The sequence below is a fragment of the Rutidosis leptorrhynchoides genome, chromosome 1 (genome assembly GCF_046630445.1).
Source record: "Rutidosis leptorrhynchoides isolate AG116_Rl617_1_P2 chromosome 1, CSIRO_AGI_Rlap_v1, whole genome shotgun sequence".
NCBI classification, from domain to species: domain Eukaryota; kingdom Viridiplantae; phylum Streptophyta; class Magnoliopsida; order Asterales; family Asteraceae; genus Rutidosis; species Rutidosis leptorrhynchoides.
The window spans coordinates 99,697,082-99,718,244 of record NC_092333.1 but is presented as its reverse complement, the minus strand read 5'-3'; the positions used below and the strand labels follow the sequence as shown (position 1 = coordinate 99,718,244).

General features: G+C 37.0%; 2 long non-coding RNA genes across 6 annotated transcripts; both read left to right on the top strand.

The window, feature by feature from the left end:
* Positions 1-6,361: 6,361 nt before the first annotated feature.
* LOC139863537 (uncharacterized) lies at positions 6,362-13,830 on the top strand. 3 transcript variants are annotated; one of them, XR_011764433.1, is made up of 4 exons: positions 6,362-6,860; positions 7,011-7,214; positions 7,315-7,467; positions 13,603-13,830. It is a non-coding gene; the product is annotated as an uncharacterized lncRNA (long non-coding RNA). The 3 variants fall into 3 exon arrangements; XR_011764434.1 differs by lacking the exon at positions 7,315-7,467; XR_011764432.1 differs by having other exon boundaries at positions 7,011-7,467.
* Positions 13,831-16,762: 2,932 nt separating this feature from the next.
* On the top strand, positions 16,763-20,041 carry LOC139863533 (uncharacterized). 3 transcript variants are annotated; one of them, XR_011764430.1, is made up of 5 exons: positions 16,763-17,395; positions 17,643-17,702; positions 17,821-18,075; positions 18,205-18,394; positions 19,163-20,041. It is a non-coding gene; the product is annotated as an uncharacterized lncRNA (long non-coding RNA). The 3 variants fall into 3 exon arrangements; XR_011764431.1 differs by having other exon boundaries at positions 17,821-18,394; positions 19,163-19,258; positions 19,355-20,041; XR_011764429.1 differs by having other exon boundaries at positions 17,821-18,394.
* The last annotated feature ends 1,122 nt before the right edge of the window (positions 20,042-21,163 follow it).

Here is a 21,163-nt window from a genome sequence, read left to right as displayed (position 1 = left end):
CCCTGAACATCAACATCTGCTGGCCGTTGTTGTGTAGCTGGCTGAGTAGACGATACTGGTCGAGAAGATGAGCTGGTTTCTAACATTGCATCTAGCCATTTCATAAATATATTAGCTCTAACTCATCCTGACTCAGTAGAAGCTAAATAGTCTTTCATCTCTTCAGGATTCATCTTTTTTATTCTATATGCTCGCTCAGGGGTAGCCCTTTTATATTCTTCAATGTTGATCAGATCATCATCAATTTCACGCTTATCAGGAGTGAGGGTTCATTTACGCTCCATTTTAAGTCTTTTTAGAGCAGCATAGGCCCCAAACTTAGCGTTAAAAGCAGCATCTAATTCCTGCTGTCTCTTCTGATATCTCTCCATTTTTCTTTTTAAATTACGTTCAATGGTTTGAGAGACAACAAAAGATTCAGCAACAGCCAATTCAGAAACGTCACTGGGCTTACTGCCAGAACCAATATCATCCACTAATGTGGCAGACACACTAGGTTGAGATTCACCAGCTGCCTGTACACCAGTTTCAGTATGAGCATTGCTGGGCTTAGTGTCAGTACCATCACCACCATCATCACCATCTCTCCTTTGTTGTTTAGGAGCCTTTTCATGCTCATGCTCTCCCTCAGATTGTTTTCTCTTTTTGGACTTCTTTTTAGACTTCTTCTCCCCCTTTTTGTCATCAGCAGGGGCAGAAGAGTGAGCAGGGGAGACCTGTGCATCAAGGTCACTATCTGACTGAGGAACAGAGAAAGTAAAATTGTTCCAATCAGCATCAGTAGGAGAAAGATGGGCACCAGGATCTACGCCATATTGTCTTAGGCAGAGGTTGAAAGTTCGAACTTCATTTCTAGCAACACCCATGGCCATTTGTTGGACATCAGTCCTAACATCAGCTTGAAGAGCAGCCATTCATTGCATTACCTCCACCATTTGAACATAAGCTGAGACAGGAATCATAGTAGCCATTTGCTGTTCCTGCGAATCCAATCTCTCTGAAAATACCCTATTCTCCTCATTAAGAAAGAGAATTCTGCGATTAGCAGCATCCAAATTAGCTTGAAGACGGGCATAATCCTCAGTATACTCATTGTAAGAGATGATTCGCTTCTTTAAATCCTCATCCTCTTCATGTTGTTTGACAATGGCTTCCACCGCAAGATCTGCAAAGGCACATACTTGTTTGAGCTGGGCTTCAATGGATGAAGTTATAACTTGCCCAGCTTGTTGTATGGCTTCAGTCATTCTATCAACAATGGCAGAGCGGATGGTGTTTTGTAGATCTGGTGTAACTTCAGCTAATGTCTTATAGACAGCCAAAGTGAAGATGGCAGCCACCTCATCAGCATTAAACTTAGTATAGCTGGTGGATGGGCGATCACTAGCAGCTAACATAGGAGTACCTCTGTGGGGTGGTGGAGGTGGAAAGTCAGAGTCTGACTCGTCACCATGATCACCATCATTTTTACCTTCACCCGAAGGTTTAGAACCACTGGTATCCTTGTCAGCATCATTATCAGCATCATCAGTGAGATCCACTGATTTATCTTTGGAGCCAGTCACATTATCATGAATGCCTGGCTCTTCCTTACCAGTACCTTTATCAGCATCACCATCAGATGAAGAAGATGATGAGGAAGAAGCTGATGACTCAGAAGGTACTGACGAATCAGGAAGTTTTTGCATGATAAATTTACCAGTAGTGGGATCTCTGATGAATTTTAGAGGCCTCCATGTACCAGGCCATGGAGAAGCAGCAGGAGCCATACCCAAATAGTGATAGTATGGCTGCTCATTGATCTGTTCTAAAGTGGACAACTCCTCATATACCTCTTCTCTTGCTGGTCGATCAAGCTGAGACAGCATTTCAGTCAGCTCTTCTCTAGGTAGTTTACTGGCTGACACCAGAGCACTTTGGGGATCAATAGTCAGCTGATCCACCAGCAAGGCAACTCTAGGAGTGATGGATGCTCCCCGATAGATGAAGTTAGGTACAACTTCATCAGGATCTGGTACCTGGCACACATATGGTTGCTTCTCAGCAGAAGCAGTAGCCTGAGATGAATCAGTAGTGGCAGTAGCAGAGGTACCAGCATCCATAAAGGGTTCCGTAGAACCAGTAGCAGCAGTAGGTGACTGTGCAGTAGGTGAAGAAGCAGCATCTGCAGCACCTTTAAAGAAAGTATCCGGTGTTGAATCAGAAACCTGTAGATTACCAGCGGGATCCACAGTAATAAATTGTCTGAATTGAAGATCAGACACATCCGGAATACTAATAGAACCAGTGACATGTGCAGAATAGGCAGCATTTACTGTAATAAGCTCATCAGTAAGCACCACGTCATCCCGGTCACCACCTGTAGTAATTTCTTCAGTAATAGCAGTTGGAGGAGTAACGGTGGTAGTGGCAGCAACATCAATATCAAGAACCTCCTTAACAATGTTATCAATAACCTTTTCAAGTGCCGGAGGAGGTTCCATTATCATCTCATCAACCACTTCAGAATCAGTGGTTGAAGCAGCAATACCAGAGATAGCAGGAGGAGTAGTAGATATATCAGCAGTAGCTACCTCCTCATTAACAGTAAGATCAGTGGAACCAGTAGCCACAATATCTCCAGTAGTGCCAGCAACAGTAGAGACAATAGTACTAGTATCAGCACCACCAGTAGGCAAATCAGTAGCACCAACACCAGTAGCAGAAGCAGAGAGCTCATCAGTAGAAACATTAACATCCTTTTCTTGCTCCCCCTTTGCCTGTTCATCTACCCTGCTAAGAACTGAAATAAAAGAACATTTTATGTTAACAATTGTAGAACCAAATAAATTTGACTCAACAATTGCATCTGTTGTTGGTCTCTGGGGACAGACTGGTGGTTTAGTCAGCCCTTTGATTGAGACAAAGTTAGGTGTCTGTAAGTGCAGCTATGACTCTGCTGACTCATTGGCAACACATGTTGACCTAGATAGTGTAAGAGTTCTGGCTGGTAATGATGTAGGAGTGAGACTCTTATCATGATCCAAGTAACATATTGGTTGTGCAGTATCCTGAGCTGGTTCAATACGATGAGGACCCAGCTCAAGTCTGCTTTGGGGGTCAGTTATGTGCTCTGCTGGTTGTACTGTCAGCAGAGGATATAACATTAAGTTCAATTTAGAAAAATGTGGAAGTGTCTAGTTAGAAGAGTATGGGTTGTTACTCTTCTTAACACTAGTTTTAAAACCAGTCAGCTTGGGAGCCAAGGTTATACCTTTAACTCCACTTTCATTTTTCAAGTCAGCAGTTAAAATGTTTTCAATTAAGTTAGAATTTTCTGCTGTTTGGTCTAGAAACGCACCAGGTTCCATAGCCACATCCTTTGCAGGAGAAGCAGTTGAGACTGGTGCAATCTCCCCTGTGGTTTGCTTGGAGCCAGCCTTTGCACGTTTGGATTTGCCTGTTACCAAGAAATAGATGAGCAACGGATTCCAATACTAGAATTGGGTAGTCAGTATATAAGACTAGGGCTGTTCTTTATTATCAGAGAGCACTAGATTCTAATACAACTACTGCTTCACCAATATGTGAGACGGTGTCTGTTCTAGTTGAGGTAGCTGGCTGCTTCCTACGCGTAGATGGCTTATGCTGAGGACCCTCCCCCTCAGCTGGTGTAACACCAGAGGCAGTCGATTAGTGAGCTCCACCTCGAGCAGCAAGATACTCGAGCATGCCTGGTGTTAAACCAGTATATGGAGCAGCAGGTGCATCTTTTGGCATACCCCCTTGTTTTACAGGCAGGTCGTATGATTAATCATCAATCTGCTGGTAAGCTTCACCCAGCTCATTTTCAAAGACCAGACTTAAGAACCTTAGAAAGGGGATTAAATGTGTTCGTTTAGGTGCTTGCACCATCTCCCTTAGCCTCAAATAAATTTTCCCGGCATAATCAATGTTTCTATTAAACAACAAACCATGACCAATTTTAAGCTCAAAATCTGAGCACTGGTCAAAACTTCCTGATTTCTGGCTGATGCACTGGGTCAACAGCCCAAAGAAGTAGTACCAAAGAGGTGTCATATGCTTCCTCAAAGGTATATGAGCTATGGGTTGAGAAAACCCAACGATTTCAAGCACCTCCCGTCTGAATACATCGCTGGTTGGTGAATCGACAAACGGTCCATCTGGTAATTGATGGGCACGGCGGATGGCCTCAACGGTGACGGAGCATGCTCTCCTCTTTCCTCTTTGGTAGCTATTTGCAGGAACACCTCAATTCAGTTTGGCACCACTATTTGATTAAACAAATAGAATGTTGTGTTCCCTAGGTGTTGACAAAGTATAACCCATGTCTGCACATGCGTTAAACTTCTGCATTCCCACGTGGTCTTGTAAGGTCACTTGTCAGCCGCCGATGCGTGTCCTTTTCTGTTCAACTTTGTCTTTGACTTCTGTTGAATAGTACAATTGATGTAGACCACTCGGGAAACTACTATGCTTATAATGGAGCATAGCTGCCTTGTGTAGTAAGCTGCATTCCAGCAGTGCTGGTTCTTCATTGCTGAGACACTTGATATTCTTGAACTGCTGAGTACACATCCTGTGCTGATTGAAGAACACTGTCTACCTTGTGCTGGTAGACTGAGCAGCAAACTACACTCGACACAGCAATATCTGCTGTCTATACATAAACAAACTTGTGCTGGCTGCACATAACATTTTAGTGCAAATAAATTACAGTTTTGTCATAATTAAATCCTTAATTATTTTGGGGACTCAACAACTTTTCTTATTATGTTTACTAATCCTTATATAATACTTACATAATACACATTCATACATACATACACACGCACATATTCATACCTACAATGTATACATGCACATACGTACGTATGCATGCATGCATGTATGCATGCATGTACATCATGATCATTATTACTTCCTAATCAAAATTCATGCACATAAAATCATAACTTTTTAACATTCTTATTAACTTATTCAATATACTTATAATTCATCATTCATTCTTTACTATCATAATCATAATCTAATTTCATTAACATACATCATAGCTATTTATCATAACTTTTTATCATAACTTAACCTAATAACTTTAACATAAAATCATAAACTATTTATTTGTATTAACCATATTATTAACATAATGCTTGCAATCTAACATGTTAAATCTTATTAATCATAATCTTCTTATTAATAATTAATCATAATACTTGATCATAATACTTTTAATCTTTTTCATATACATAATCTAAATTTCCTTTATTTACAAACTTATTAATAAACTTGAAATCCTTATTCATAATCATCTTTATTAAACATCATCACACTTATAACAATAAACTACTTAAGTATAACTTTAAAAGTAATTAAATTAAGAACAATATTAAACTAGGGTTTTAGACTACCTTATGAAGATTAGAGACTAAGGATGATGATGAATGATTATGCGAACAGAAACAGAAACCAGCAGTAGCAGCAACGACGGCCTAAAAGGGTTTCTTGGGTCTGAATGGCACGACAGAAAACAGCAGCAACACAGCAGGTTTGATGGCGAATGCAGCAGGCTTTTGTGAGGGTTTTCAGTCGACTAAAAAGGCTGCTATTGTGATCGATTTGCAGGAGGCTAGGAGGTGGTGATGGTGGCTGTGCAGGCGATGAAGGCAGGCTGCTTTGTGGATTGTCTTTAGTCGAATGTAGGAGGGTGTTTTGATGGATATGTAGTCGACAGAAAATAGAGGGAATGCAGGAGGATATTAGTCGACTAAATGCAGGATTGTAGGGTTTATTTTTGTGATGAAAACTTGGAATACATGAGGGTTTATATAGTTGTGTTTGGTTTCCTAAATACACTCAAATTACTTGAAGATCAAGGACATGTTAAACTAGGATTTGTGAAAGCCTTAAAAATCAAGTTTTTCTCCCCTAAAAACAATACAGCCGATTTATTTAGTTATATGTGTTTATTTTTATTTTTTTTATATATTTCGGCATTTACATTAACCATTTATATAATTTATATTTTTTTATTATTATTAATATTAGGGTTACATTTTATTTAATTATTAACCCCTAAGATTTTTTATTTTTTATTAAGTTCATATTAATTCTTATTACTACTTAATTCTTAATAGTTTCTAAATTAGTTTTTAATTTATAATTATAACACTTAAGTTAATACATATAGTTTATATAATATAAATTCACAAATACATAAACTTTATATTAACAGAAAATATCGATCAAAAGATAATATTTATTCAAAGTTTGTTAAATAAAGTTCACGAAGAAGTCTTAATAGTGAAACAATAAAAACAGAAATGAAATTTTGAGGGTCGTCATATTATCCCTCAAACTAATTTTTTTTTTTTTTTTTTATTAACATCACCTCCACCTACGCTTAACACATTTTTACCTTAAAATTACACAATTTTCACCACTGCTACACTACACACACACGCTCTTACTTTGAAACCCTAATTTGATGACGACCAACTGCCTTCCGCGATTGCTTCGTGCTATTGCTTCTACTCATCTTCCATCTGAATTTTCGTTTACTTGATTATGTAATTTGCTCAAGAATTTGGGGTTCCCCCAAATTTCGTCGTAGCTAGTATGTATGGTTGTCACGTTGTTGATGACGGTTGTGGTTGTATCGTTCAAACTCAGTGTCATGTTTCTTCCAGTTTTACAACATACGATGCTATAATAATTTTAGTTCTATGTTTTGAAACCCTAACTTGATGATACTTCATATTTTTGTTGTTGCGTTTGATTCTCAGGTAAATTGAATTGAATTGTGACTATTCAAGTGCACGAAAGGTGTTCGATAAAATGTTTGAAAGAAAAACACTTACATGGTATGATTTTCGTTAGAGTTCTTTCATTCTAGATAGAGTCATGAATAGTTTTTGATTTATAATATTGTTACGTATATCATCCAAAGATGGTAGTCTTAAGCTACTTGTTGAATATGGAAAGATCTTATTAAATAATTTCTAATGATGCAGGATGTGGATATATGACAAAATGAAGCCCAAAAAAGGGGTGGTTCTAATAGAAATTGTCTTAATCAATTTCAGGACTTGCTGGCCAAGTCTTCAAGGTGTGGATCAATCCGATATAGAGAAAACCGTGTGGAACTGTTGGGTTGCTTGATGTGTCTGCATCTGTGGAGTCATCTCAACTTTCTACATTCGAACATTAAATGGCTGGTATTGTTTTTGGTTTCTTTTTTGGGTTTTATTATTACATTTTCTTTTGTGCGTTAACAATGATTAGTCTCTACGACATATGTTGTTGTTTGTTCTATAGACACGGTTCGTTGTTTGGTTGCTGATGTTGGTAATGTTGAAAGGCTGCCGATTAGTACTGGCAATGATCCTGCATCTTCGTCTTTTGACAATATGAACACCTAGAGAAGTTTTAATATTAGTTGTTAGCTCCTATAGATAAAGTTATACAAAGGTATGATTTTTGAATGCATACATTACAACAAAAGATACAACAATAGCACAGTAAACTCAAGCGTCGTTTTTGTTAGAAATAGGAGATTATGTATATTATTTGTGGAAGAGAGGATTGATGATTTAGAAGTTTGATTGATCTTGAAGGCTTTGTTTATTACTTGATTTGCTTATTGAATTGCTTTGTTACTTGATTACAAATGAGGGGTGAAGCCCTCTATTTATACTACTCAATGGAGTAGTCTAGATCACTCCATCATCTACTACTATCTAGATATTTCCTAGTATTTCTAGACCTAGATATTTTACAAGATTATTCTACACACATTCTACACACTTTCACTACTACATATTACAAGAAGTTTCTACATAATGGGCTATAATCTTGATCCAAAATAGTTGTATACTTGCAAGCCCAAATCCAAAACAAATAGCCCACAATCAAGTTTAGTTTCCAACATCCCCCCTTAAACTTGATTTCGTTACTCCGAGCATATTCCGTAATCTCTGAAACGTCTCGTGTTTTAGAGGCTTTGTGAAAATATCAGCAACTTGGTCAAGTGACTTCGCGTACTTTATCTGCACCTCTTTATTTGTAACACACTCCCTGATGTAATGGTATTTCGTATCGATGTGCTTTCTTCGATCATGGAAGACTGGATTCTTTTCTAGAGCAATCGCAGACTTGTTATCCACATATATCTCTGTAGCTTCCTTTTGAAAAAACTTAAGCTCATTTAGTAACTTCCTGAGCCATATTGCATGACAGGTGCACGATGTTGCTGCTACAAACTCGGCTTCACACGTTGACAGAGTCACAATGGGTTGCTTCTTAGAGCTCCATGTGAACGCCGTATCTCCCATATAGAACACGAAACCACTCGTACTCTTACGATCATCTATGTCTCCAGCCCAATCACTATCACTGTATCCAACTAGCTTGAAGTGCTCAGAAGGCGAATAAAACAGGCCATAGTCAATCGTACCTTTGATGTAGCGAAGTATCCACTTGGCCGCCTTCAAGTGATTTATTGTAGGTGCTTCCATGTATCGACTTACTAGTCCAACTCCGTAGAGAATATCTGACCTCATGCAGGTTAGGTACCTCAGACTTCCAACCAAACTCTTGTATTTTGTTGGGTCCACCAAGTATCCTTCATCATCTTTTGACAATTTGAGATTGCAATCCACCGGTGTATTCATTGACTTGCAGTCATTCATCTTAAACTTCTTGAGCACCTCATTCGTATAACCTTCTTGGGATATGAATATTCCTTCTTTCTTTTGTTTTACCTCGATCCCAAGATAGTAAGCCAAAAGTCCAATGTCGGTCATCTCGAACTCCCGAACCATTGCTTTCTTGAACTCCTCAAACATTTTAGGATTACTACCGGTGAATATCAAGTCATCCACGTATAGGCACACAATCATAACATCTCCATCATTGCTAACTTTGGTGTAGAGGGCATGCTCATGGGGGCATTTCGTAAAGTCATTCTGCTGGAAATACTTGTCTATCCTGCTATTCCATGCCCGAGGCGCTTGCTTCAACCCGTATAAGGCCTTTTTCAATTTTAGCACCTTATTCTCTTGGCCTTTCACGATGTATCCAAAAGGTTGTTCTATATAGACTTCTTCTTCTAAGTGGCCATTAAGGAACGCGGATTTGACATCCATTTGATAAATCTTCCAATTATGTTGAGCCGCAAGTGAGATTATCAATCTTATAGTTTCTAGACGAGCGACGGGAGCAAATACCTCGACTTTCTTATCAATCTTATGGGATTGGAATGTTCCCGAAGAGGAGAACTACGACTTTCTCCCTTATCCATTCGAGAGTACTGCAAAGAACGAAGAATATCTAGAAGTTCAAGAACCTTCTAGTACACCATCTCCGCACTCTCCACATACTCCAACCACTACACCTAATGAAGTGACACCAACATCAGGAGGAGAATCAAGTAGGCTACAACATCACATAAGGAGCATTGAGGAGTTGTACGAGGTAACACAGCCTATGGAGGATCTATCATTGTTCTGCCTTCTTGCCGATTGTGAGCCAATAAGCTATGAAGACGCAACAAAAAGCCATAAGTGGAAATGTGCTATGGACGAAGAGATTCAAGCAATCGAGAAGAATAATACGTGGGATCTTGCCACACTACCAAAGGGACATAAGGCTATTGGTGTAAAATGGGTGTACAAGGCCAAGAAGAATTCCAAAGATGAAGTTGAAAGATATAAGGCAAGGTTGGTGGCGAAGGGATATAGTCAACGAGCCGGCATAGACTATGACGGGAGCAAATACCTCATCATAGTCTATGCCGGCTCGTTGACTATATCCCTTCGCCACCAACCTTGCCTTATATCTTTCAACTTCACCTTTGGAATTCTTCTTGGCCTTGTACACCCATTTTACACCAATAGCCTTATGTCCCTTTGGTAGTGTGGCAAGATCCCACGTATTATTCTTCTCGATTGCTTGAATCTCTTCGTCCATAGCACATTTCCACTTTTGGCTTTTTGTTGCGTCTTCATAACTTATTGGCTCACAATCGGCAAGAAGGCAGAACAATGATAGATCCTCCATAGGCTGTGTTACCTCGTACAACTCCTCAATGCTCCTTGTGTGATGTTGTAGCCTACTTGATTCTCCTCCTGATGTTGGTGTCACTTCATTAGGTGTAGTGGTTGGAGTATGTGGAGAGTGCGGAGATGGTGTACTAGAAGGTTCTTGAACTTCTAGATATTCTTCGTTCTTTGCAGTACTCTCGAATGGATAAGGGAGAAAGTCGTAGTTCTCCTCTTCGGGAACATTCCAATCCCATGTTGCTTCTTCATCGAACACCACGTCTCGACTTGAGATTACTTTACCATTCTTGGGATTGTATAGCTTGTAACCCTTCGAACTTGAGTCATAACCCACGAATATGAGTTTCTCGCTTTTATCATCGAGCTTCGTCCTCTTCTGATCTGGCACATGAGCATATGCCACACTTCCGAACACTCGAAGGTGTGAGATGCCGGGCTTCCTTCCACTCCAAGCTTCAATGGGCGTTTTGTTCTTGACACTTCTAGTGGGCGAGCGATTTGATAGATAGATCGCACAGTCCACTGCCTCAGCCCAAAACTCCTTAGGCATCCTTTTGCTCTTTAACATACTCCGGGCCATATCAAGAATGGTCCTATTTTTTCTTTCCGCAACACCATTTTGTTGAGGTGAATACGGAAGAGTTAGAGGACATCGTAACCCGTTGTTGTCGCAAAATTTCTTGAATTCCTTGGATGTGAACTCTCCATCACGATCGGATCTCAACGCCTTTATGGTGAGACCACTTTGATTCTCCACAAATGCTTTAAACTTCTTGAACATTCCAAAAGCTTCCGACTTCTCTTTTAGAAAATAGACCCATGTCTTTCGACTAAAATCATCAATGAATAGAATAAAATATCTATTTTTACCAAAAGACGGTGGGCTGATGGGTCCACACACATCCGTGTGAATAAGTTCTAGAGGTTTCTTCGCTCTACTAGAAGCTTCTGTTGGAAAACTGTTTCGGAAGTGCTTTCCTAGAAGGCATCCCTCACATATTTGATCCGGATGATTAATTGGAGGCAAACCCTTCACCATTCCTTTACTTGATAATAATTTTAACCCTCCAAAATTTAAGTGCCCGTATCTCATGTGCCAAAGCCAAGAATTATCTTTGAAACATGCTTTTAAACATCTTGGAATGTCATGTTGAATATTTAGCATGAACATCCTATTCGTTGACATTGGCACCTTAGCAATCAAACCTCCTTTTTGGTCTCTTAAAGAAAGAGTACGATTTATCATGTGAATATCATAGCCTTTCTCTAAGAGTTGTCCAATACTCAGTATATTCGTCTTCATATTAGGCACATAATACACGTTAGAGATAAATTGATGCCTTCCATTTTTCAAGAGGATGAGAATCTTACCTTTGCCTTTAACCGGGACTTTAGAGGAATCTCCGAAGGTGATATTTCCACTAATTACCTCGTCTAACTCCACAAACATGTTTTTGTCACCGCACATATGGTTGCTTGCACCCGTGTCGAGATACCAAAAATTTGATTCTCCGTTATCTTCACCTTTGCATGCTAGTAACAAAGTGTTTTTCACGGCTTCGGTATCTTCTTGCACTAAATTTGCTCTTTCTTGCAAGTAATTGTTTGATTTCTCGCATTCCGAAGCATAGTGGCCAAATTTATGACAATTATAGCATTTGGTTTGAAAATTGTCATACCTTGGCCTTCTACTTGTGTAGCCTCTCCCGCGACCTCTTGTCGGGTGAAAATTTTGACTTCTTTCTTCATTTCTGTAAGAACTATAACCTCCACGTTTGATATATCCTTGTCCTCGTCCTCGGCCACGTACTTGACCACGACCTCGTTGACTCGTTTGATGAGTCTTTTCACTGCTCTCTTCCTTGAAAGATAGTTTTGCTTGTAAAGCTTGCTCCAATGGCTCCTTATTATTCTTATTGAACCTCTCTTCATGGGCTTGTAGTGAACCCATGAGTTCATCGATAGTCATTGATTCTAGATCTTTAGATTCTTCGATGACTACGACTATATAGTCGAATTTTGAATCTAATGATCTAAGAATCTTCTCAATGACTCTTACATCACTTAGAGTTTCACCATTCCTCTTTAATTGATTTACAATCGCCAAGACTCTTGTAAAATAATCGGAAATTGATTCTGAGTCTTTCTTATTTAAGGATTCGAACTCACCTCGTAGTGTTTGTAGTCGAACCTTTTTCACCTTTTCAACTCCCTTGTGAGAATTCTCCAAGATCTCCCATGCTTTCTTGGCGGTGGTTGCACTTGCAATTTTCTCAAAAGCCCCATCATCTACACTTTGTTGGATGATGGAAAGAGCATTTTGATCGTTCGTCTTCATTAATTTTTTCTCCTTGCCGAGAGGACCTTTTTCTGCAGGTTCCTCATAGCCTTCCTCCACAATCTCCCATAAGTCTTGTCCACCTAGGAAGGTCTTTATTTGGATGCTCCATCGATCATAATTATCCTTTGTGAGGCGAGGAAATGTGATGACATTGTTGGCCATCATCTTGTCGAACCAAGCTCTTGATACCAATTTGTTAGAAATAGGAGGTTATGTATATTATTTGTGGAAGAGAGGATTGATGATTTAGAAGTTTGATTGATCTTGAAGGCTTTGTTTATTACTTGATTTGCTTATTGAATTGCTTTGTTACTTGATTACAAATGAGGGGTGAAGCCCTCTATTTATACTACACAATGGAGTAGTCTAGATCACTCCATCATCTACTACTATCTAGATATTTCCTAGTATTTCTAGACCTAGATATTTTACAAGATTATTCTACACACATTCTACACACTTCACTACTACATATTACAAGAAGTTTCTACATAATGGGCTATAATCTTGATCCAAAATAGTTGTATACTTGCAAGCCCAAATCCAAAACAAATAGCCCACAATCAAGTTTAGTTTCCAACAGTTTTGTTGTTGCATTATAACGGCATGTTGCATATAGTTGGGATTTGGATGGATACGTTTCGTGTGGTAGGTTAGGACTTGACATGATGCTTATTAAGTTGGGATAATGGACTATGTAGTTAAACTTACGACGACTTTACACAAGGTGTTACTGAATATGTTAGATTTATTTATACTTAGATATTGTAGGATTAAATTCCAAGATATGATATCATAATGATTAAATTATCAGGCACAAACAATCTCCCGAATTGGATTGTATCTTTAGATTTTATTTGCTTTGTTGTTGAAAAAGTTTGATTAATTCCGTTTTAGATCCTTAATAGAAGTAAAGTGACGATTGAGTTATATAAATTGTATCTGTTGCGATAATTATGCTATGGTGTGGAGCTTTTAATAGTTCAAGGGTGTATGTATGTATATGATTGTTTTGATTGAATATTAATATATTCATTTTACTAATAAAAAGATTTAGAAACTGTATACATAAAAAATGAATGCAAGATAACTTTTGACCCATATTGTACTCTTTTCATTTTTAATATCTAAACAATACGGAGTATTAGTACAAGTGTTGATTTATTTATTGAATTTGATTGGTTTTATTTTATGTTGATATAGGTGTGCGGACTACATTGTGCAGATAATCAGTTAGTCCATTAGTTGGGAACAAAGTCGATGCGTTCAGGGTGATGGCCGAAACCAGCAGGGGCAACTTTCGCGAATAAAGTCGATGCAGTATGCTCATAAACATTATTAAACCAGAAGGCTGAAACCAATGCACACCAACAGAAGAGCAGACAACTTTTTGTTTGATCTTCTATAAAATTTTTGTAAATGTAAATTAGATTTATGATTTTTTTTTGTAAATACTTTAAAGATATTTATATTTACATATTTAGTTTGGTTTTGTAGTAAATTTGATTTGTTTTATTGATTTCCGAAAATATTTTAGGCGATGGTGAAATATTTGGCGGGTATTATTTGAAATATTTGAAATTTTAACCATGGTTAACCACTACCGGAACACGTCTAATTGATACTAACTGAACACGTCTAATTTTGATACCGAAACAAGTCTAATTAATATGGAACACGTCTAATTAATCAATTAGACGTGTTAACTTAACCTATTAGACGTGTTCAGGGAACACGTAACACGTCTAAATACTACTATTTAGACGTGTTGACACGTCTAATTGAGTTTTCTAGAACGATCCCTTGAATCGCACTATATGTCACCACTCAATTGAACATGTAGACGTGTTGTTCAACACGTCTAAAAAGATTTTTCCACACGTCTAATTGTGCCAGAATATAGTAGTGGCATGTTCCACAGTTGATAATTATATGAAATATGAATTCTAATTTTAGTAGGTCCAATGTTTGGTTATCTATAACTTCTATTATATATCTAAAATGATGCTGTCATCATTTCACAATTTAACTTTTCATTTTGTTAAAAATTTTCATTTATAAAAAAATGAATGATGTCATTAATCTTAATTAATTTAGAATTAAATATAATTATTTACTAAAAATCCATCTACAATATATCTCTATAATAATAATATTATAAATAAGGATTATTCAAGTTTAAACAAAATTTAAAAATAAAGTAAAAAATTCTAAGACTCACATGACGATGTTATTAAAATAATTAATAATTAATTGTATTTAATAATAAAACATGTTAATTGTATAATACATGAATCATTATGTACAACCTTATAATTAAATACATCAATAATCATATGTACAATATTTGAAGCATTATGTACACTTTTATAATAAAACACATCATGACCATATGTATAATATTTGAAACATTATTACAACCTTATGATAATACACTCTTATGATCATATGTACAAACTTTGTAACAAAGGGTACAATCTTTTACAAAACACCGTATGAACATATGTACAAACATAATTGTATTTTAATTTTTTAAATAATTTCAAGAAGCATTTGTTATTACTAATAATTATTATTAAAAATATAAATACTTCATTTTTAAGCAAACTTTATTATTATTATTTATTATTATAATTATAACGATAACAATAATTATTATATTATTATTATTCAAATACAAGTTCTCGTTAAGTGATTAATTACGTTACATATTTATGCGAAATACATATCTCAATAAAAGGTTGTAATGTAGGTTTTTATGACAAAAAAAATAATATAATAATTGTAATGAAAATTGGAAGAAAATGGTGGGAGAATAAATATAGTTCATTTATCCTGACTAAATTAAGTACATCAATATGTTTTTAAAAACAACGAGAAGTTTCTTAGTCGGAATCCGTGGTTTCACGAGTCATTAAAGTAAATACCTTTAACATCTAAATTTACTTAATACCTATAACATATCATTAAATTGTTTCGTTTAAAAGACCCCGTAATTTTACGGGTCATTTCACTAGTGTTTTGTTCAAAGAGTAAGTTGATGGTTCATGGACGTATATCAACCTCTTTTCATTATTATTGAGTTTTTCATGAAACTTGGAAAAGGATGTGATCGTAAGTAATCGACATATGTTTGTTAGTGTTTAACCATTGTAGATCCCTTGTGACTTTTGTTTTTTTACGACTAGTGAATCCGTTGAATGGATTTTCATAAATGGAGAACAGCCTTGAATTTTAATAATATAATTAGAGCACGAGGTGCCCGTAGTCCTTCTCATTGTCCATTTTCAGTGTCCATTTTGAACACTGAGGTTGACTGACTGGCTGTTGGGTGCTGGTGTCCACAGAGTCCATTTCAGTGTCCATTTTTAGTGTCTTTTTTTTTAAATTTATTTTGTATATTTTTTAATTGTGTAAATATTAAAAAAACTTCAAATATTAATAAACCTTACATTTATTCTTGAAATATTGAAAACGATTAATTGAATTCTCGAAGTTGGGTGACTGTGATCGCCTCGCATATATTGGCCTCTCCACGCAACTGGACATTTTGTCCATGCCCAATGCATACAATCGATGCAACCTAATATGCTCGGGAAGACATGAATCCTTTCATGGCCTTCATATAAACGATGAATGTCATGCAAAGACGGTTCTCTTAAGTAGTCACTTTTATACAAGTCAATAATGCACATAGTAAAGTTTAACAAAGATTCCCGCCCAACTCGTTCACTCATTTGCAGATACTCGTCTAAAGCATCCGGTGTATAACCGTATGCTAGCTGACGGAGTGCGACGGTGATTTTTTAAATGTGGACTAATACTCCACATACCTCGAGAATCTTGCCTTCGATGAAACCATATAAAATGGGAAGGCAATGGATTGACATTGTGACTTAGTATATCGTTCATCACACGAAGAAAAACACGGCGATGCATCCGAAAACGACGTTTGAATTGATCTTCCGTATATTTGCAACCCTCATCAAAATAATCATCCATCAAACTATTATGAGCATCATAATGATCACGACGAACGTAACGACGAGAATTAACTCCATCTTCCAAAGAATCATCAACTTGATCAAGTAAGTTGAGCGTATAATTTGTGAAATCGTCGTGCGAACTACTCAAAGATGAAGACATTTTTTTTTAAATTAAAAGAGTGATATTTTTTTTTTTTTTTTTTTTTTGTATTTAGAAGTTTTGTATAAAAAGAAGTGTGAGTTAAAATGAAAATGTGTAAGAAAATGAATGAAAACTGTGAGGTATTTAAAGAAAAAAAGAAAAAGAAAAGGCAACGTTAACGTATATATAGATTCTCAATGTCAAACGGTCCAATTTAAGCAGCGTCCATTGCCCGAAGGCTAACTAACTATGAACAGTAACGTTCATCTGCCAGACTTTTTTGGGTAATTTCATCTCTTGCATATAAATAACGCTTCACCAGCACCGACCTTCCCACCTCCGGTTTTAATTCATACACTTTTCCGATTTCCACCGTCTGCTGAGCGAGCCCACCCGCTCTTGCCATCCTCTTCATGCCTTATTCCTTCAGCTTCTCCGTCGTTCTGATGATTTCACACCAACTCCTTCAACCTGTTCATCTATCTTTGGAGCAATTGATTTGGGTTAAAAACTAGGATTCTTGGATAAAACTCAAACTCGCCTTCATTCAATTTGCTACTGATACAAATTATATCCATTGAAGATATAGGGTGTAAATTAGTCTCCTCTTTCTGTCGATTTATCTAAATTATTAAGGTTTGAATTGTTAACTTTTTCCGGTTGTTCGTATCGAATGGATATTTTTGTATGTTGGAACAAATGAGTCTTATGAAGTCTTGAATCTGTTTATTGTTTAGATTTATTTATGTTTTTTTTGGGGATATAAAAGATAGCTTTTGTATTATGTATAAACGACCATTGGGTTATGGGTTATGGGTCAAATCAGGAATGCTTTCAAGATTGTGCATAGAGGCTTTTCGTAACGAAGGTATTTGCTTAAGCTTCTACTTTTTAATCTTTATATAATAATTGTCATAAGACTGTTATCAGATTAGACCTGATTTTTAGTTACAAGTAGTAGTTCAAATGCCTACTTGCTTTGATTTGCACATTGACATAGAGGCTACTTGATTTATTTCAACAAGTCATCTACTAGCACAGAACCCTGAAATATAGTAACAATAAGAACTCATTGAACAATATGTTAAAACTAATACAGTTTTTTCATCGACCAGATCTTCGAAGGAATGTATAGAATAGATAACAAATTCACAACTGTGCAATTCACCGTGGAGGTACGTACGCTTTGTTGATTTCAAATGCTATGTATTTAGAAATTTAGATTGATTAAATGAATTATATTATATATAATATATAACTTATATGTATTAAATGACTTTTTTTGTTTTTCAGGTTTGTATTTGCAGAACTTTTATTTCCTGCTCTGCTTCAACAATTGATATGAACCTTAGCTAATATAATTAGTTGTTATTTATTTTTTATTTTTTTTATTTTTTTTATTTTTTTTAGTAGCTTTTATTTTCAGTGTATTTATTGTTAATGCGTTTGTATTGAAAAGATCTCAACTCTTATAAAAAGATGTCATATTTTTGGACGTCCGTTTTGTAATCGTCCAAACTCTGTCGTAATTTGCTGTTCCCAATATTGGTATGTTACCTACATGCATTCTATATAGTTTTCGTCTGCTTTTTTTCGTCCAAGTCGTTTCTCTTTGTGTGTGACGGTTGTTGGCGGATGTTTAGGGTTTCATCACGTTGATAATTAATGCTTCTGTAGGTTTCGTTGGTGGTGCATCTTTGTGTTCGATTCTTCTCCGTTCCTTCACATTGCACAGGCGATATTGGTTTTGCTTCTTTCCAACGATTCTATAGAAATCTTCATGCAGATGGCTAAAAAAGGATTTCAAGAAGCCATAAATTTGATGGAATCTTTGAAAATAAACTGAAGGAAATGCACTGGAACAGAGGTTAAACTTATACGCTTATTCGAGTAATTCATTTCTAGGATTATGATTACATATTACATACGATAATAGTTGCAGGAAACAAAAAGTTGCCACCCGTTCGGTCCATTTACTTATCCCAAGTTTAATGACAATTTATAAAACTAATATGGCTACCTAAATCATATCATAAGCAACTACAAACAGCAAACAAGTGGTAATATTGGTAGACTTTTGTTATTGTTAAAGACTGAAATTTTCTTAAGTCCATTAGAGAGCTCCCAATGGAGACATGTCTCCAGGCAAGTCCTCAGCGCCACATCAGCGCCACATCATCACTTTCTTCCCACTTCCTTCGCAGGACTAACTCCAGAACTAAACACTCCCAACCATGACACTTCTTCCTCAAATAAATTAAACTCACTAAATTAATTAATTATTGTATTGTACAATTTTTAAAACACAATGTACAAGTCTATTTTTTAATCCATCCGTCTAGCAATATGATTGAAATGGACGAGTATGAGAACGAAGGCCTGGACTAGCACCTGGACTAAGTGCTGCCATTGGTGTCCTCGTGGACTAGCAGCTGGGCGATGGGTTGGACGGATACATTGGGAGCACCCTTAGGGTTCAATTTTATATGGAACTTGCTTTTTAAAACAATAGCCATTTAAAGTTGTACAAGTTCAACACTTTAATGATTATGGTATCTATTGTGCCTGATTAGTTGTTCCTTCTCATTTTATACAGGTTATATGCTCATACTATTTTGTTATGTTTATCGCGTAGGTGTTTTTTTCTCTTTAAGGGCATTGGTGATTGCAGGCTTGCAGCTGTGTATGCGTTGATTAAATTGCAGCAACGCGCAATTCGGATTTAATTCTAGTTAATATAATCAAACCACAACAGCTTCCCTTACTGTTCATTTGTCCTTGTAATTTCACATTTGACTATGTCTAAATTGATAATTCTACATCCTAGGTTTCCATATTGTTTCTTCTACACTCTTCTACCCAAACTGGACATGTTCCGCCACCAACTGCTCCCTTCAAACGATTCTTCTCGCTGCCTACTTCCTTCCGAAAAAGAAAAACAAAAAAGAAAAAAACCGAAGTCTTGCGACCGTTTTACCGCTGCTGTCATTTGTAGTGGTTTCAACCGACGGTTTTAGCCTCTGGTCTCACTCGATGGTTTGTGACGGTCGTCTCTGGTGGTTTTGATCCATGGTGTTTGCAACGGCCGTTTGTGGTGGTTTTACTCGACGGTTTTACCCAACGGTTTGCGATGGTTTAAACCGCTGCGTTACATGGCGGTCTAACTCTGATTGTTTCGTCGTTTTAATCAGTTGTGTGATTATTTTGTGGCTTGATATGTATAATAATTGATGATTGAGTCTGATTATTGGTTTCTAATCGCATGTTTGGATGTATTGAAGATTTAGTAATGAAATTTGGGTTTGAGGCGGTTGAAATAAATCTTCATTTGTATTGTTGCCGTTGCTGTGACACTCTGCAGCCATCTTCTTCGTCGTAAAGGCTACACGGTATTCTTTCTATGCCATTTTTTATGCTCACAATGCTTCTATTTTTTGTTGTAAAAAACACTAATCCAATTCGATGGTTTATATATTGCTCCTGCTTATATATATATTTGTTGGTTAGTAAAAAACTGTACGGAGTAATCTATATTTGCTTTCAGTGTTGGTCAACTGAATGACTGTTGTTTCAGGTTGTGCCTACTACAAAGTTGTTTAGTAAGTTTTTATGTTTCTTATTTCATTGTTTTAACAAGTTGAAACGTCAAAGGTGTCATATACGTTTTGTCTGTTTTGAGGGATTGAGGCATTGAGCAGGTTCAGTAATAAGTGTTCTGTTGGTTTTTAACAACGCAATTCGATGTTTTTCCTGTTCGGAATTTTATAAATAAAACCGGCTGTGATGGTAAAGATATTGGATCTGTTGGAGTATGGAGACGTTTAAACAACAAGAAACATGGTTCTGAGCATCGATGCGGCGCATCATGTCATGGATGCGGCGCATTCATAGAGCAAAATTGTCCGAAGGTTTTAGATGCGGAGAATTGAGCTGAAATAGCGCATCAAAGGGGTCAGATGCGGCGCATCCAGATCCAGATGCGGCGCATCTGTAACAACCCAACCCGTTAACCATCCGAAAACGTGCCAAAATTTTTTTTTCTTTCCTGAGACAGCCCTTCTGGACGGCGTCCAAAAGCTTGGACGGCGTCCAGCCCTTAAGACCTGGACTGCGTCCAGCAGATCTGGACGGCGTCCAGAATGCCTGCCAGATTCTGTTTTGCTTAACGATTTCACACGGGCGAAAAACCCGCTTCCCGACACTTTTAAACCAAGACACTTTCACAATATGTTATAATAATTAAAACTAAGAGTTTTTCACAATAAAACCGAGTTTTACAACAACGGGCCCACATGGACCCAAATTACCACAAAGTGACCATTTCGACCCACTTAGTTAAATTCAAAACATAGACCGAGCATGGGATTGGGGATACGCTACCAATCCTAATCAAATCCAAAAGCAAGTCTTCTAAAGCAAACTACGCAAGTCCACTAGTTCTCACGCTTACTCGAGCCACCTCATCCATGCAATCTATAAAAATGTAAACAACGAGAGGGTAAGCTAACGCTTAGTGAGTGAGAATATACTACATACATATATATGCATAAAATGGACACGCCACAACAATAATCAAATAGCGCATACCGGAGCATCCAAGTATAAGGCAAGCTAAACCTAGCATACCGTACGTTCA